The sequence below is a fragment of the Numida meleagris genome, chromosome 5 (assembly GCF_002078875.1).
Source record: "Numida meleagris isolate 19003 breed g44 Domestic line chromosome 5, NumMel1.0, whole genome shotgun sequence".
Taxonomy (NCBI): Eukaryota; Metazoa; Chordata; class Aves; order Galliformes; family Numididae; genus Numida; species Numida meleagris.
In genome coordinates this window covers 29815994-29834264 of record NC_034413.1, presented here as the reverse complement: position 1 = coordinate 29834264, position 18271 = coordinate 29815994, and the positions used below count along the sequence as shown (strand labels likewise).

Sequence of the window (18271 nt, the reverse complement as noted above, 5' to 3'; positions counted from 1 at the left end):
GCCGCGCTCCGCGGGCGGTGCGTGAGGGGCCGCGGGGTCGCACGGCGGCGTGAGGGGCGGTCGCCATCTTGGGGCGGGGGTGCACGGTACGGGGTGCTGAGGTCGGCGGCAGCCCTTCCGTGCTAGACCTCCGCGAGGGCGGCCGACCAGAGTGGTTTCAAACACAGAGAACTGGGCTCTGATCACGGGAACGTACAGACTCATGCCACCTCGAGCCCTATTCTTTAGCCAGGTGTCAGGCACACGAGTACTGCTGTGCTGTGGGCCCAGCCCGTAACGGTTCTGACGAGCAGTGGATCTCCGTTGGGTGGGGCTCCGGGGGCTGCAGCCACCCAGCTCAGTAACTTCATTTAAAAGCAGTATAAACCGACGTGCTTTCCTGATTAAAGACAAGCGGAGTTCTTCAGGTGTGCATTATGATTAAAGATGCACGTGGGTTTGCGGTATTCTTATGTACCGTGTATGAAGCAGAAGTACAGGTGTTGCAGGCTTGTGATGGCCCAGTGAGGGCTGGTATGCTGGCACTGCAAACTAGGGATAGTGATTTGGAACCCTCTTCCCAAACCTATTTCCCATTGTTTATACATTAGTGATATAGAGAATGCAAATTCAGGTCTCAATGTAACTGATTCTCCTGAATGCTCAGTGGAGTTGTTGGTTTCGAGTTCCACCCAAATCCTTAGGTAGTGTGGTTCCCAGCCATTTCATGTTCTGAAACAGGTATTTTAAAAGCATTTTCTCTTGCCGGTGCCTGAGTTGGCAAGTGTTTCTGCACCTGGCAGGACACCTGGGACAAGGGGGCAGACGTTTGTGTTTTGGAGTGAGCAGCAGTCAGCCTTTAGTGGCCTGTGGCCCTGTGTATTGGAGGGAACTGCTGGGGACAGTCACAACCTCTCTGCTGCCGTGCTGGTTGACATGTGGGGTACTGACAGATGTTGAGAGGTTTGCTAGTCTCAGTGCTTAGTCTGCTTTTCTGTTCAGCCCCCTGTGCAGGGTCTGTCAATTTAATCATGGAGGTATGGGCTGGAATTTTTGGCAATTATTGCTATCAGTGATAATCATATATCATCACAGTATTGGCTTAGGTATCTATTTGTGTTCTCACTTAGCAATTACATTTTATGCTTGCAGGTTATTGCTAAAATGCTTACTTTCCAACACTGATTCTTTTCCTGTGCAGCACAAAAATAAAACTGTTTTGTGGAAGCAGAAATGCTTGGTAGTGGTAGGACTTTGTGTGCTTGCCTAACATCCCATTGTAAGGACAATCGGTATGGAAAACTGGGACTGCGAGCTCTGCATCTCTGCCTGATCTTGACTTGCTGGGTGATATGAGGTGAGTTACTGGGACCCTTTTTGCTTATCACTCTGTAAACCATGAATCACACGTCCTGTGTGCAAGGATGTTTATTAAGATTTTAAAAGATCTTAAGATCTGTATGCGAACATTTTGGGTGCCATGTTACATTGGTGACAGGCTTTATGTTTTGCATAACGTACAATCCGCAATGTTTTTAACTACTGTATTGGTTTGATATGGACAAAAATATGTCTTTGGCACTTAACGTTCCAGCTAAATGTTACATCACACCCACATTTTTCAGTTCAGTGATATATAAGAAAAAAAAACAGCACACAAAATAACCGACACTGAAAAACAAGTTGTCCAGCCATGTAACAAATAAATTGACATTATTATTACTATTCGAAAGATGATGTTCTTAGCCAACTTCTACCATCTTGAATGCATGGGAAGGAAAAAAACCAACAACAGTGTAGTTGCTTGGCTGGGCTTTTAGACTGCTTTGTATCGGTGATGCAATGACCAAAGTTCAGCCCAGTGGTTTTATGATAAAACCAGTGTGAGTGAGGTCAGGCTCAGGTTACAGTTTTGGCCTCCTGCCGTGTTTGTTGGTTTTTTCCTCAGGTAGAGAATGTGTTGAGAACTGTTAGAGCTATTTTCTTTCTACGTTCCCCCCTTCCCCAGTCTAAGCTCCTCTCCTTTCTGCCTGAACTCTCCTGTGAAACTAGCAGTTTTTTAGCTTCTTGCTTCTTGGTTACTGTTATGTATTACAGTTTTCCCCCTATTTGTGAAATATCCCCTGCTCATTTTCACTTTCTTCTAGGAGCTGCTTCCCAGATCCTCTTAATTTAGTTCGAGAAGTTAGAATTGCCTGTAATCATTGGTAAACTGAGAGTCTTGAATGGAGAACAATGACAAGCGCCTACTTAGAAGGTCAGTGTTTGGCTGCTAGCACATTGTGACATGGTGCTGGAATATTTCACAAGGTGTAGAAGTTGGTGAGGCAGTACAGAAACCAACTTCTGTTGTAATGCTGGCAGTGACTGCAGAGGTGTATTCACATAGGACAAAAATAAGACTGTGTTAAAGAAATTTTTGCACTGTTCGTGCCACTCATTATACAAGGGTTTGATTGATTGTTTGTTTTATAAAGCTACCGCCAATCAGAGAGAGGGATACAAATGTCAGGCAAATATGATTCTGATGAGAACAAGACTGGAAAGGGAGAAGACAACCATGTCTGTAATAGTTGCTGTTTCTCCAGAAATGGCTTATGTAAAAGAAAGTTGGTTATCAGTTATTCATCAGAGAATTTGTCTATCAGTAGAAGTGCAAAGGAGTGCTCTGTGTAACTGTACTGAAATCAGGAGGGGAATTAGGTTCACACAGATACTAAACTTTAAGCAGATCTATGTAATGTTAGGCTCTCACTCACTTTTACCACTTCTTTACCGATGTCTATCCTGTATTTCATTTATTCTATTAAACGTGCAATTCACACCTTGCTGTAACTTTTCATTTGTTGTAGCCTGTCAGTTAAATACACTATTTCTGTATGAAATACATCGTTAATGAATTTTATTGACAAGTTGCTACTAAACGGCTTGGAGCTGTTGGAGTGACTCAGAGTAGAAAAGGCTGTACGGCGTACTACTCCCTGCGCATGAATTAGCAGAAATAACGAGCCGTATTCTGAGCAGAGCTCCTCTGATTTCATGGTTTCCACTGGTGCCAATCAGATCCGTGCTGATGTCCCTGACTACATTTAGGTTAGACTGTAATGACTGGAAGTGTGAAGATGTGGCCTCATTTCTTCTGAACTCTCTGACTGTCTAGGGCCAATCCTGCCTATGAGGAAGGAGACATTCACAGGTGTGGTTAGAAACTGCTTTCCCTTCGTGTGCTCCATTGCTGGTGTGTCATTTGCAGGAAGACATCTCTGTCCAGAGACACTTGTGTAGTGGCTCTCTGCCCTCCTGCAGCAGTGGAGCTGCAGGGTACTTCCACCAGTTGTATGCAATCCTGGCAATTCGTAGAGACAGGGGAAGAGGGAGAAATCTGCTAGTGGTTGATGCAAACAGTTATCGCTGTTTGTCATGTATCTTTAGTGTTTTCAAAAGATTATCTGTCTGTGTAACTTGGGACAAATATGACCGGTAAGTCTAAAATTTAGAATAAATGCAAAGAATTTTGTTGAAGTGTCCATGATACTGAGTGTGCAGATACGGGCAGGAAGGTAGAGGATTCCTTTGATGGTTACTTAGATTACAGAAGCCCACAGCTCAATTTGCAAGTGTAATTCTGAGTCCAGAATTGTCATTCTTATTACTGGCATAACTTTCAAAACAAAGTATCAACAGAAGATGCATGGGTTCTGTTTTCTGAAGAATGTAATTAGAAACAAATGGGAATCACTAATTGTATTGGTTGAACTTAAAATGTACAGAATGCTGTGATTTGGACTATCACTTTTCATCTTTTAACTGACAGAACCAGGCAGAAGAGACGCAGTTAAAAATGTTGTATCACATACTTAAAATGACCTGTGATTTCTTCATCGCGTATCTTTATACACGATTGCATTAAAATAATTTCAGTATTACTTTTACATAAATGCATTCAAAAGCAGCAAAATGCATGAGTTATGTATCATTTTATTAATACAATTTACTCTTAATTTAAGTGCTGTTTAAAACCTGTTGGGAAAGTTGAAATCTGTTTCCTGTGATATTTGATACAGAATGAAAGCCGTACTTGGCTGTGGTCCTGATTCTTTCCTAGCACGAGGGGCTTGTCTCCTGTGTGGAAGATCCTGCTTTCGAGCTGGGCCGCACGGCGTGGGTGAAACGCTGCAGCAAAGTGGAGCATCAGCATCCATTCTGTTGTGGCTGGTGAGGCACAGCGTGACACACGCCTGCTGGAGCAGGGCCCTCTCCACCGTTTTTGAAACCGCATCCCTGTCCATTCAGTTTTTTCTCCATCACTGGATGCCAGATCCTTGAGGCCCTCCCAGCCTCTGTCACATCAGTACTCCACTTAGATTTCTTCTCTCTCTGTGACGTTTTAGGAGAATCCCGAGGGTCCCGTTTTGCTTGCACAGTGAGAGAGCGGAGGGTGGGAGAGAGCGCGCAAGGTCATCTCTGTTTGGAAGCAGTTCTGTTGGCCTTCAGCCCTCCCCTCAGCAGCTGACTTTCAGACGGCAAGAGAAGGTTGTGTTCTTATGACCCAGGGGAAAGGCCCACTCCGCATGCGGAGACTGCAGCAGCCTCGTCATCTGGCAGTGATGGGGAAAGTTGCTTTACAAGGAAAGCCTTGTGTTTCAGTGCATGTCTGTTCCTTCCAGTATCACTGCAGCACCGTGTTTACTTTTGCCTGCCTCGAGATAATGTGCATTAAGTGCTTTTGTATTAGTGTAGGGTGTGATTCTGTGCTGTTCTAGCCTATGAGCTGGAAGTAGATAATTTACCAGCTCTGGGGTCCCAGAGGGTGTTAAGTGTGAGTCTGCCACTGCTTGTGCTACATGAGATAGTGATTGCAGGACAGCTTTCCCCAGGGTTACTAGCAAGGTCTTAAGTATTCCTATTTCTGTGGCTTGAAGAATTACTGCAGCTGAGTCACTGTAACCTGTTTGGTGCTCACCCACAGCCTTCCCTCCCCACCACAGAGCTTCAGAGTAGACTATCTTTAAGCTAAGCCCTTCTATTTCACAATCATGAGTGAGGACTGTATGGTCGTCACGCAGGTGATAAGCAGTAAGTAACATATGAAGCCATAGTATCTTGATCACCCTTGGGTATACACCTGGGCTGCAACACATTGTTTTAAGAGTCTCTTTTCAGTGAGAGATTTTTTGTTGTTTCTTATTAAATTTTGGGATCAAATCTGTCCCTCTGAAGATCTCTGCGGGGTTAATCAATAGTGCTAAATTTAAGAAGGAAAGAAGAAGTCATATTTGTGGAATAGCCAAGGAGCATTTTTCTATTTTAAATAAATAATAGATTTTTTTTTTTCATGGAAGGCTTTATTGTTCAGTAGGAAAAGAGGTGAGCAGTAAAATTTAGTGGGTAAGATATTTAGCAGAGTGGGGAAATTTCTTTCAATATTTTCAGGTGTTTGTAGCATTTAGGTTGATCGGTCAGTTTTCCCATGAAATCTGTCTTTGTCCTGTAGATAAAGAGTCCATATTTAACTCCTCGAGACCTTGGGATGGAGGAAGGAAGTTTTGTGCATGTGTTTGAACAAGGGAGAGGTGGAGTGAGGCAGGCAGAGGCAAAAGGCTGAGCCCCATGGGGCTCTTAAAGCCACCCACACAGCTGTATTGATCTCTCTGGGAGTTGTGGTCCTCAGCCAGGACTTGACTACTTGGAAGGCAAAGGTAGTACGTGGAGCATGTACATGACCATATGCTCTTTTTCAGTGACAGCAATACACTTGTCAGTAACACACTGCTTCTGCACCCTGCTACCCTACATACGTGTGTATCTCGTATGACTGAGGAAAAAACAAATGTTGACAGTGTATAAAGGGAAATTAGTTCAGATATTTAGTATCTAGATTTTACTTTAGCATTTTACCTTGTGCTAGCAAATGTGTGTCAGTTTTTTCCTAGGAAATTAGGATGCATTCCAGCAGAAACTGATAGTAAACTCAGCTTTTCCTGAGAAATAGCTTCCACTATTCCCTGTAGCTAAGGATTTGGAGTTTTTAGGATCAGGGCCTAACAACTTCACATCTTTCTTACTATTCTTTTTCTCTTTCTTTCTTCTCCAGGAAAACAAAACTCTCTGTCATGTCTCCATGTTAAAATGACTGGAAATTGAACGTAGGGGGATTTAGCATGTGATTACTTTTTTTAGATAGGATTTTCTTCATAGCTGAATTAGAGTGAGTCCTTTTTCTCCCAAACCAGATGGTAAGTGATTCAGTACTTTTAGCAGTAGAAAAATGATTTGTTTTCATTCCCCAGTAGTTGGTGTGAATGTACTTTTCTTTAGCTATTTACAGATTATGTAAACACATTTTACCAGCATTTAGGTACGTACTTTACAGGCCTAGTCCTGCAAAGAGTCCTGTGTATGCAATGCCCAGCACAAGCGAGGGATTGACATTGCTTAGAGAGAGCTGTTTGCATGAAACTTGAGGCAGTGTTGTATTTGTATTTGTATTTTTATGTATATGCTAAAATATATGATGCTTTATGAAGATGCAAACAGAACCATAGGCCCACAGGACAGTTGAGTGACTTTGTGCACTTCTTTCACCTAACAAAATCTGTGAGGATGCCCTTGATCTCTTCTGCTGTCTTTCTGCGGTACGCTGTATTTCTTGTGACTTCTGAGTTAAAGCTAAAGGCTTTAGCCTTATTGTGAAGTGTTAGAATGAGTTCTCCCTGGTGCACAGGGGGGATAAGGGCCTCATTCGTGTGACCTTTTGGATTTGCCTTCTCCTGATGCCACTGGGGGTGCTCAGCACAGAGAATATCTTCTGTCCTGCTACTCTTGTATGGAGGCAGAAAAGCAACACTGGGAAGGGATTCTGTTAATGGTGAGAAATATTTGAGACTTTATTAAAAATCTCCCTTTACGTGCATAAAAGGTCACCTGCATCTATATTTGTGCATATATATACATGTATATTGTTAATGCTGAATACTAAATGCAGCGCAGTTTTTTGTGTATGTGTGTGTGCTGGATAAAACATGTTGAGCATATATACATCGTGTAAATGTATGGGCATTTGAAGCAGAACAGAAAGATCTAAAGCCAACCACTTACTACATTATAGGGAAACTATGTGTAACAGTGTGAAGCCCCTGATTCCTTACACAAGCAGGCCCAGGTGAGGCTGCCCAAGCGGCCTGACGGCTGTCTTTTCCAAGCTGTTAAGAGCCGTTTTTGTAAGTTTGATGTGCTTGTACTCTAGCTTTTTTGGAGAATTGCAGTGTTGAGTGCATAGTCATACTGCTGCTTTACTGAGACTCTCATTCTCCATTTATAGCAGCCAGTTTCTTTGTGTACCAGTCTGGCTGTACGTGGTTGGAACGTAATTATCTCTTGGTTCGTAATTTGGAACGTAAATGTTCCAAATTCTTGGAACGTAATTGTCTCTTGGTTCTCACCTCATCTACACTTACTTCAGCTGAGGCTCTTCGGGTTCCTGCACAGAGAAGCTGGCCCCTTACCTTCTTTTCCAGGCTTACCAGAGAGTTAAAACTCAGTTCTTAACATCTCCTACTTGAGAACGATGACAATCTTCCACTTCCATGAATTCTAGTAGGGGGAAAATAAGACAAATGAATTTATATTAGAATTATGTGCTATGACTTGTCAAGTTTCTTCAATTAGATTATCATTCAGTGGAGGGGTGGCGTAAGAGGGCTCTTTTTTTTTTTCAACATGGGTCAGTAGCCAAGATGGGGTGATTTACTGTGCCTCATATTGTGCAGTAAGTTACTTTTCATTTTATACAAGGGGGAGCATTTGGGGAAGTTTTACCTCTTGGACTGTGTGGCTGTTGATGTTATGCAGGGTGACAGAAAACATGTGTCTGCAGAAGGACACGCAGTCCTGCTGGGGGCTTCTGCATTTAGTGCTGTGTGAATCCCAGCTGAGGTTAGACTGCGTGCTGGGAGGAATGTCAGCTTGTTTGGCCAGCACTGCTTATGTACTGGGAGCTGCACCTCTTGACATATCTCATCCCAGTCTTGGTCAGTCTCATTTCTGATAGCTGGGAATTGCTTTATTATGGTACCAGGAAGAAATAAAGGCACAAAGTAATAGGTATGAAGCCGTAAACATTATACCTGTAAAAGAGCAGAACAACAGCTCCTAGCCCAGCTGTCCTGGGCACATGAGGCAGTGCTATTTGGATTTCTGTTGTCAGACTGTTGCTGTGCATGCTCTTGTGCACACTGTAGTTGCCCCCTCACGGGCAGCAGAGTGCTCGCTGCTTGGTGTGGTGTTCTGGTGTGCTCTGGCACCGAGACACCTGTCCTTTACTGCTGTGCCCTGCACAACACCATGCTTGTCAATTTGGCAGTGACCATAACTTGTAGTAGGTGAAGGGAGCTCAGGAGGATTAAACAGGACAATCTGGTGATGGAGGAAAGCCTGCCTTCAGCACTGAGGGCTCTGAAGGAGGAGGGCTGGGGACCAATTATATGTTACCTTCTGTGAGCCCCTGTGAGTGCACGGTGTGGAGAAAACATGGCTCGGAGCTTTGAGGGCTAAGAAATTGCTGGAAGCTCTGGGTTATGCAGGACATAAGCATATGTTTATAAGCTCTGGAAGTACTGAAGAGTATTTCTTCTAGTTTCAGTTAATAATAGGGCACGTTGTGTACAGTTTGTTTGCTGTATTGGTTCGTTTTATTGCGTGTAAATACACTGCAGAAACAATTTTGTCTTTTGTTCAGTGTTAGCTTGATTTACTTCTTGTAAGCCAAATGAATTGAGGGGGCTAAGCAGCCCGCTCTGGTCTGTCCGAGAAACAAGACCTTGGAGGGATGCATGCAGCTCCCTAGGAGTCAGAGGGGCAGTGAGCAAGGAGCAGAGTGTGCTGCAGAGCAGAAACCCTGCTGCAGTCCAGCCATGCTGCTGATGTCAGTGCTAATGGCAGTTAACTCAGTGGAAAGGCAGCCTGACCGAGTCCTGCTATCCAGTGTGTGGTACAGAGCTTGGCAACTCGCCGCTCTTGGTGGAAGTGGCGTGGTGTAGCACTAGTGCAAATGAGAGCAGATCTGATCAACTGGTAGTACATTTTTGTATTTAGGAGTGAAAGCAGGAGTCCAGGGATAAAGTGGCTGTACGTGCAAGTAATCGTGTGACTCCTAAGTGACTTTAAAAGGCAAATCAGTATTTAATTGTTAGAAATACGAACTGTTAGCACAGATCTTCTGGTTTGCATTTGACTGTGACAGAGAGAGCAAAGGTGATGATAAGTCATGGGATCCAAGAGGCCAGTCTATAACGTAACTGAAGGCAGAAGCAGTGCATTAGCTGCTTTGTAATGACAGATTTTTATTTTGTGTACAGAATCAGTTGATAAATTATCTTCTACTTCCATTATCTCATCGCAGTCTTTCTGTGTGAATCTATTTTACTTCAGTGATGGCGTATGATTACAATGAAAAAAGGGCTCGATAACAACAAATTTGTTGTTTTGGTATAAAGATATTGTAATGTAACCAAAATGATAAAATTGGCTAAATCCGTGCACAGAATCTGAAAACTTCATGGGAAGCACAAGTTGAAGATGGCCATTCTTCTGTTCTGCTGTATGCCATGCATTTCTTGCAGTATTTTGCCTTTGGAACAAGGGCAGTCTGGATCCTAGAGTTGAAAAGACAATTGCGATCAGTCACGTTTTTAGTAGCTTAGCGGTCTGTCCCTCCTCAACTGAGCTTGAGGAACCTAGTGGAGGAACTCTGCTTTCATGTCCTGTGGAGAAATGATACCTGTGAGCCTAAGCCACCTTCATGTTCTTGAATTCTTCAACTCTGCTAATCTTACTACAAGTTATCAGCAGTCCTGATGCCTACAAATGTGTTCATCCTCTTCAAGCTCGTGTGAGCAGAGAACATATTTCCTGAGGCCAACATTTAAAAATGCTTTCACCTTTCAAAGAACCGCCAGAATTTGATGAAGTAGATTTTATTTGTCCTTTTTTTTTTTCCTTTTTTCTTTTTTGTCTACCATGTAAAACTAACAGGTGGTTCAGACGCGGGTGATGTGGAGAGGCGCTGAATTTTATTGGGACATAAATGTAAGCCCAGAGTCAGTGGAGCATTTATGAAAATACTTTCTGGAAAAAGTTGTACTGGCTGAGAAGCAGAAGCTTGCATTCAGCTGACATCACTGGAAGATGCACACACAAAGTGAGAGTACTTTGTGGCCTTTAGGCTTCTGTTCCTGTGGTACATGAGGTTTTATACTACACAGAAGATTGAACCCTTCGCTTTTCTGGGTAATTGAGATAAAGTGAATATCTCTGATCGATTCCTGTCTGCTCTCTCTGGAGTATCCCTCCATGACTTAAAGGAAGTGCTGCGTGGTGCGCCAAGGAGACTATTTGGATTGAAACACTGTAATACAGGAGTGATTAACTGATGGTAATTTTTAAAAGAGTTGACTACAATGGTTCCTGCTTGTCTGAATTGTAAAAATAACTTGAAGGAATATGTTCACCAACACGAAATTCTCTCTACGTGTTTGATAATAGGTTGCTTATACTTGTTTGCTTTGAACACAGTGTCTTTTTCTCTAAGCCAAACTGGAAATCAGATTTTCTTCTTATTTAAGTGTATGAAATGTAACCGTTAATGTTGGCAGGGTTACAGTGACGTTAAGTGAATGCCACCAGTGGAAAATCAGGCCCAATGCTTTTTTATGTGTTTGGCCAGAGGAAGGGACATTTCCATTTTCCATTGCTGATTGAGTTCCCCTAAGATCTTATCTAATATACAGGAACACTGAAGCTGTTTCAAGAATATATTCAAACTTGTGCTCTACCACGCAGGAACATCATGCAGTCAAGTTCCCCATTTGAGTGTGTTAGGAGAAGTGTATTTCCTGTCTCCTCCCTTTGACTGCTTTGTCCTTCTAGATTTCGACTCTCTGGGATTCAAGCTGTCTGCCACTGTGTGAATGGGCTGCGTGAGGAGTTCTTCACCCTGCCTGGACAAAGCATGACTGAATATATCAGAAATCCCACAGCTGCTCAGTTCTGAGCCCCGTCTGCACGCATTCACAGCACCGGTCTCCAGGGAGCTAGAGTTGGCAGACTGAAGGATATGAGTTGCATTAAAAGGCCATTCCCTGCTGGGGTATTAGGAGCAACAGCAGAATAAATACTTACAGCTTGCTTTCACGTTGCATTGCGCAGGGCTTGTTCTCCCTTTGGTGCCTTTGGACTTGATGATCTTTATGGATCCATTCCATCTCAGGATATTCTGTGATTCCTTTGCAGATGACTTCTCTAATGCTGCTTTGTTTTGATCCCAAAGCCTTGATTTGTCAGTAGCCTCTGCTGTGTGTGTAGCAGCGGGTTCACCAGCTTTCCTGCAGGGAATTAAAGGAGTTTGGGAGAAGTGAGTGATTCCCAGAATTGACCACTCACTTCTCTGTCAGTTCCCTGGATTTGATCTGGCCCTGGTCTCAGGGACAGTTTGGCAGCAGGTTAGGGAGGAAAGAAGCACTGCTTTTGTTGTGTTTCATGTGCTGTAGGCTGCTGATGTTAGGTGCTGAAAGGAAAAGTGTTATGAGAAGAAGGTTGTGGGTGAGGGAGAATCATTGCTATCAAGTGAACTAGGGGGTAGTACGCTGACATCTTGGCACACAGGACAGGCTGAAGAGAAGGAATGACTGACAGAAATAAAATTCTCTTAGTCCAGGCAGTGTCAACCTGTCATCATGAGTTCAGTAGTTATAGAGCTGCAAGCCTACTGCTGCCTGCTTTGCAAAGGGCAGATCATGAATTACTAGGCATAGCAGAGTACTTAGGGCTTTGAGGTGCTGACAAGCTGATACCACCCAGAATAACTGCAGAGAGCATGGTTGTGGCCCACATGAGATAGAGTTTTAAAAGCTGAAAAAAACAGTTAGCAAGCGTGTCACCCTTGAAGACAGTGTGCAGCATACATACTGAAAGCTAATACTGCCTTGCTTTCTGCCTCCACAGCAGCTGCATACATGTGTGCAGCTCTGGCACACCTGGGAATGGGGTAACCATGCTGGGTGGAGCAAAGGGCTGGAGAGAGATGCTATAGAACCCTGGCAAGAGGGCGTGTTTTGGGATGTGGAGGCAATATTGTGGGTTTGAGAGAAAGCAGGACTAAGGTAAGAGAATGCAAGAGCACACTGATAAGGGCCACTAAGTGGGGAGCCAGAAAGGATTTTTCCGTTTGTGGCTTGAGGAATGGGGCAAGGAGTGATAGATCAGCTTGGGAAGGTAGAAGAGTATCTGGCTGGGCTGGAGTTATTTTAAAATATGCCCAGAGTTTGTGGTTTATCCCTGACCATGTTGGAAATATTCTGGTATTCTTCAGCAGTACTTACAAGGATCTGACAGTCGCAGTGCTGGGCAACTGAATCACTACCTAGAGCACTGACAATTTGCCCCTCTTGTTTGCCATACACATCTGCAGATTTAATATTTTTCTTCTGGAGAACACGGCACTTTCCTGTCCTGCGGAACAATGCCTCTCTTCTGCCATTCTCATGGAGATGTGTGGGGATGATATCACTTCCTAGCAAAGCGCTGGTGAATCACTTTGTTGGTGTTCATGAATCACTTCTTTGCTACCAGTTTCTGCACTGGTCTTAATATAATTTCCAAAGGCAAAAATCATCATTTCAGAATCCTCTTACTTTTTGTTAAAGAGACAGTACTGAGCTTATCTCTTTGCCTGACTTACCGAACCAAGTTCCCATTGTGCTGCAACTGAAGTTATTACCACACATCCAGTTGACTTCCTCCACCGCAGAGGCAGGCTTGCTTACAGCAGAGTCAGGAGAGAGAACGTACATGTTTGTCTCAGAGGCTCAGGTGCCAAGTCGGATAACTTGGATAAAAACTACCTTCCCTGCCCATTTAAATAGCTGGACATTTCACTGGAGTGCTTGAATCCCGGGTACTCTTGCTCACTTTTATTGTTCTGCTATGGATCTGATAACCTCTGCACAGGAGCAGAAGCACTCTGAACTGCCATGGATTGGTGTGCAAATGCTCTTCTGCTAGACACTTAGTCAAGAGCTTCCTATATTTTATTGCCTACCTAGGAAGTGTAACTGGTTGCTCATCTTCTCCATGAACTTTGTGGTGTAAAGTAGGCAGAAAGCTGCCTTGGTATAAGGGATAATCAGGTGACAGGCTGTGTGGTTGCATTGAGGTAACATCAGTAGTCTTTTGACACCCATCTTATGCATTGGCGCAGGGCTTTTTTCTGGGGGAAAAGGACTGTGAATGGTGTGAACATGATTTTGCAAGGGTAAAGGCACTTGTGGTTTATTTTTGGCAAAGCCTGAGGCTGCTTTAAGTAGTTGTTATGACACCACTAATCCTTTGGCAACCACAAGTTCAGGGAGCTGCACAGGCAGCTTAGAGGTGCCTTTGCCCATTACCTTGTTGGATGAGGCAAGAGCACCTCAGTCACAGAGATGCAACCTGTTTCTCTGATTCAGCTCAGGATGTGCTCTGGCAACTCCACTGCTGTCTTTGGAGGCTGTTTCCTTATTGCTTTGTCTTTACCGTTGTGCTTTACCATTTCTCTCTAACACATTACACATTGTAAGCTGGTAGATGTAACGTTTCCCGGTAGAAATTTAAAGTGAAAATTCTTCCTTGGAGGTCAACATGCCATGTGGGACATGGCCCGTGTGTGGGCAGCATCTGACAGATTCCTGTCACTGCCACCCAACAAGCTTGTCAGAAATGACAGCACCTGCCTGTGGACTGCATTAACACAGCGTTACCAGCCAAAATGGGAAGCATTAGCAGCATTGTTTGCTCTGTGTGTTCATATTCTTGGTCCTTCCTTGCTATGATGAACACATTATAAACGTCTGCATGGATAGTTATGTGTGTTAGGATAATGATACCAGATACCGTTCACTTCTGAGCAGCCTACATGTAATTATTGTGCCATAAAAGCAGCTCAGAATATTGCTTAAGAGTTTTTCAATTATCCATGATTTTATATACGTAGACAGATAAGGAGGTAGCCTGTCTGAAAGATTTCTCATTACAGAATTAGTGCCAAGGGTCAGATCTTTGTGACCCCATTGCTAGGGAGCTCCATTCTCCTATTTGCAGTGTGCCTATGTGCTGGAGAATTTTCTGTTTTGTTTATCATTTGTGATGGATGTAATCACTTGAAATCTTTTTTTCTTCTTCTTTTTTTTTTTTTTTTTTAAACGAAAAGGTTCTTTGGCTTTTTCTGCCCATCTTGTAGCTGTTAGTGTGCTTCACGTGTGTTATTTGCACTCAGTAGCAAAATGCTATTTTGTTCCCCATAGGAATTGGCAAAATAGCCATTCATTTACCCTCTCTCTAAGCTTGCCTGCAGTCCAAGGTGCTTAATTTTCCACGTGGTCTGTTGTCAGCCTCCCATTGTAAATTATCTGCTCTTGTGACCCACAGCCTGATTTTTCTTACTCTGTTCAACAGAGCTGCTGAATTTAAGAAGTCAAGTTACTGCTGAGAGAATACCGGTGAGTATTTTGTAGCTGTATGGTTTGTACTTACTTGGTGTGTTTTGTAAGGCTGTTTGACTCCCTCCTGCCCTGCTTTCGAATACGTGACCTTGGAAATCGGTTGGTTTGAATTTAACTTTTTTTTCTCATCTGCAGTCCCTGGAGAATTCTGATTGTGTTGTTGGCTTGTGGCAGTGCTGAACTAAGAAACAGCTGAGCTGAAATTCCCAGACTAAAAGATGTGATGGCTACTAGTAATCTTGGTACCTGTCTTTTGCTTTTTTTTCCAAACAATATCCAGCAATGTCTAAGTCTTTCTGCATTGTGTATGTTTAGAGTTTTTGAAAAATAAACAATGTCTTGAGTACCTATTAGAATTTAAGAAAATAATGTGTCCTCTTCCCCCCTAAATACACGCTTTTTTCTTCTTCTGTGTGTTTAGTATTGTAAACTGGTAATTTCTCTCAATTGTTATGGGAAAACTTAAATAATGCGCCATGTTGTAGAAAAGGGAAAGAAAAACCCAACAACCATGACTCTGCCTGAAGGAGCATTCAAAGTGTGGCAAAATTAGCAAATATAAATTGTAGATCAAGAAATAAGGGGAAAAAAGGAGCAAAGACACAGAAGCTAAATTAAGATGAGGTTGTTCAAAGAGGCAGGAAGAAGGATTTGGAGCAGCAGAGAATGGAGGATGCTTTGTAAGAAAGACCCCATAATAAGGGTCAGCATTGCTGACTGAACCTTCCCTGATGCAACTCGAGGCCATTCCCTCTCATCCTATTGCTGTTACTTGGGAAAAGAGGCTGACCCCCACGTCACCACAACCTCCCTTCAGGTAGTTATAGAGAGCGATAAGGTCTCCCTTGAGCCTCCTCTTCTCCAGAGTGAACAATCCCAGCTCCCACAGCTGCTGCTCATAAGGCCTGTGCTCCAGACTCCTCACAGCTTCGTTGCCCTTCTCTGGACGCTCTCAAGGGTCCCGATGTCATTCTTGTAGAGAGAGACCCAAAACTGAACGCAGTACTCAAGGTGCGGCCTTGCCAGAGGTGAGTACAGAGGGATGATCACTTCCCTGCTCCTCCTGGCTGCACTATTTCTGATAGAAGCCAGGATGCCATTGGCCTTCTTGGACACCTGGGCACACTGCTGGCTCATGCTCAGCTGAGCATCGACCAATACCCCCAGGTCCGTTTCCTCTACACAGTCTTCCAGCCACTCTGCCCCAAGCCTGTAGCGTTGCCTGGGGTTGTTGTGGCCAAAGTGCAGGACCAAACAGATATATCCTCTTCGAAACCTTTCAGGAACGGCCAGGCAAAGTGAATTTTTGGGGGCTTTTAGGAAAGCAATGTTGAATGTGCCGTAGATATGACCAGTAAGGATTTTTCCCCAGACTGTATCTGCAGCTCTTCATTTGATAAAATCTGGGGCAACTGAAGGGTAGACAGGCTGTTCTGGTGCCTGTGTATCCGCTGGAGAAGGTGGAGGTGTACCTCTGCTACATGGGGAAATACTGATGCGTGCTGAAACTGCTGTTAAAAAGAGCACTGAATTGCCTTTAAAAGTTAATTCACAAAAGAGGAAAAACTAACAGTGAACTGAACGATTAGCTTGTCTTTTACTTTTCTAGATACTCTTAACAGCTACACATTTCTCTACAATTTAAAATTAGTCTAGAAGATGTTGAAGCATTAATTTGATATCTTTACTCTTCCTGGCTGATTTAAGATATCCTCCTGGAGGAAGGATGTATTTCTTCAAGTTAGCTTTGCTTTATTACTGTTTCTGGTCAAATTAAATTGTTATCTGTCAGAGATCACAAACTGTCCACAAATCTAATCGCATTTACTTATGTGTTTTCATTAATTGGAAGGTGAAGATGCATTGAAAAGTAAAGGAACTTTGATAGCAGTTTGTCTGAGTGAGGAATCAAAACCAGGTTTTCAACGCATCAGTTTTCTGTAGAAGTTTAGTGATTGTGCATCAGTCTGTGGGTCATATCTGAAATTCTGCATGTACTTTAACGTTTATTCTTGCTCCACATGTGCCTTCTCCTCTCTCTTTCCAGTCATCATTTAAAAAATGTTAGAAGAACCGTGAGCGTTTCTCTTGCTCCCACCTGTGCTTTGGGATGTGAAAGAATAACATTAGCAGATTGAGGCCTCAACTTCCTCTTGGATGCATCTGGACCATTTCATTAGGCAGTTCGCTGAGCCTGTGATCAGTCTGAGTGCAGCTGATGATGAGCAGCGCCAAGATACAGTACTGGGCTGCTGATCAAATTGGTGTCTTTCAGAAGACTTGAAAAATTAGATGATTGAAGCATCACTCTTGTAAGCCACAGCCTCACCGTGAGGATGTTAGGGCAGCCACAGCTGTACGGGGTACCTTCACCAGCAATCTTTCACACTCTGACAAAACTATTATTCCTGAAGGTAACTGCGGGTGGTCTTCCTTTGTCTGATTTCTAGAAATTCGGTACATCACTTTCTAGTTATGCAGCTGATACTCATGTTTATATGAATGACTATTTAAAAAAGGAAAGATCAGATGTTTGTTGTTTCATTTCAACATAAATCAAACTTTGTATTCGCATAGCAATTCTAGTTTAGCCCCAGGAATAGCTTTAGTATTGCTAAGTGTCTGGAGAGTACTGACTACAGAGACATGGTTTTAAGCAGGCTATAATAGTTTCTACAGCTGTTAACAGTTCGTAGAAGAAAGGCAGCATTATTCATCAGTGTTTAAAATGTGCATGACTTGCATTGCACAGAAGTCAGACTGGGAGAATGTCAGATTTTTTTTTCTGAGATTCTGCCAGGAAAGTCTTCAATAACTGGAGAAATTCTTTTCACTGGTGAAATCAACATGCAGCACATTGTGTTATTACAATTGCTTATAGCTCACCATGAAAGTTGTCTTTGTATGTGTGGATGTACGGCTTGTACTGTTTTGTTTTTATTTATTCTGCATTCTCTATTATAATGTTCTTTCCTTTTTTCCAGACCAGAAAGATTGTTATTGAGCTTTCCACAAAGCTGAAATAATGCTGTGTGTTAAAAAAATGTTAACAATTTGAAGAAGTTATAAAAATTTATAAGTTGACTGAATACTTTGGAAATTTCTGCATATTTTAATATAAATAGGTAATGCAAATGTTTGTTCTTTGCATTTAAAGGTGGGTCTCTGTTTTCTAAAGGTCTTGTATATAAATTTGATTCTTATAATTACATTAGAACAAAACCAGTATTTTTTCAGATTGCATAATAGGAAATGTGTATTTGCCAAAGACACAGGACATATGTGGTTATCTCTGAATGTCACAGTCATGAAATTTAACATGAGATAGTATCAGTTGTTTAAATGACTTAATTAAAAAAAGTTAGGGGACTGCCTGTTGCAGTCAGCTGAGGTCCTTCCATTCAGTTTCGTAGGTCCTGAGTTGGCACACAAAGAGAAAAACCATGCTGCATCTGGCTGAAAATGAGAGGAAATGAAATTTGTATAGATACCCTGAAGTTCCTGATTGCGCTGGTATAACTTGCATAAAAATGCACTTTCAGAAAATCAAATCGCAGAAGATGGAGGGGTTATTTCAGATGGATTTGGTGGAGCGATGAGCTCAAGCTTTATTCAAAACCGTAATGGTAAAATAGAACGAGAGGGTACAAAGGAGAGAAAGGAGGAATAGAAAGTGGCAAAAGGGAAGAGGTGAGTTTTAGATTACAGTGAAGTGTGCAAGGACCTAAATAATAACAATTTTAACAAAGATTAGTCCA

The 18271-nt window shown here is 42.8% G+C and overlaps 1 long non-coding RNA gene across 4 annotated transcripts; it reads left to right on the top strand.

Moving 5' to 3' along the window:
- Positions 1 to 17691, top strand: LOC110400033. 4 transcript variants are annotated; one of them, XR_002439550.1, is made up of 6 exons: positions 1 to 17; positions 229 to 407; positions 1181 to 1336; positions 2127 to 2236; positions 14467 to 14510; positions 14649 to 14859. It is a non-coding gene; the product is annotated as an uncharacterized LOC110400033 (long non-coding RNA). The 4 variants fall into 4 exon arrangements; XR_002439549.1 differs by lacking the exon at positions 1 to 17 and adding an exon at positions 16561 to 17691 and having other exon boundaries at positions 30 to 407; positions 14649 to 14755; XR_002439551.1 differs by lacking the exon at positions 229 to 407.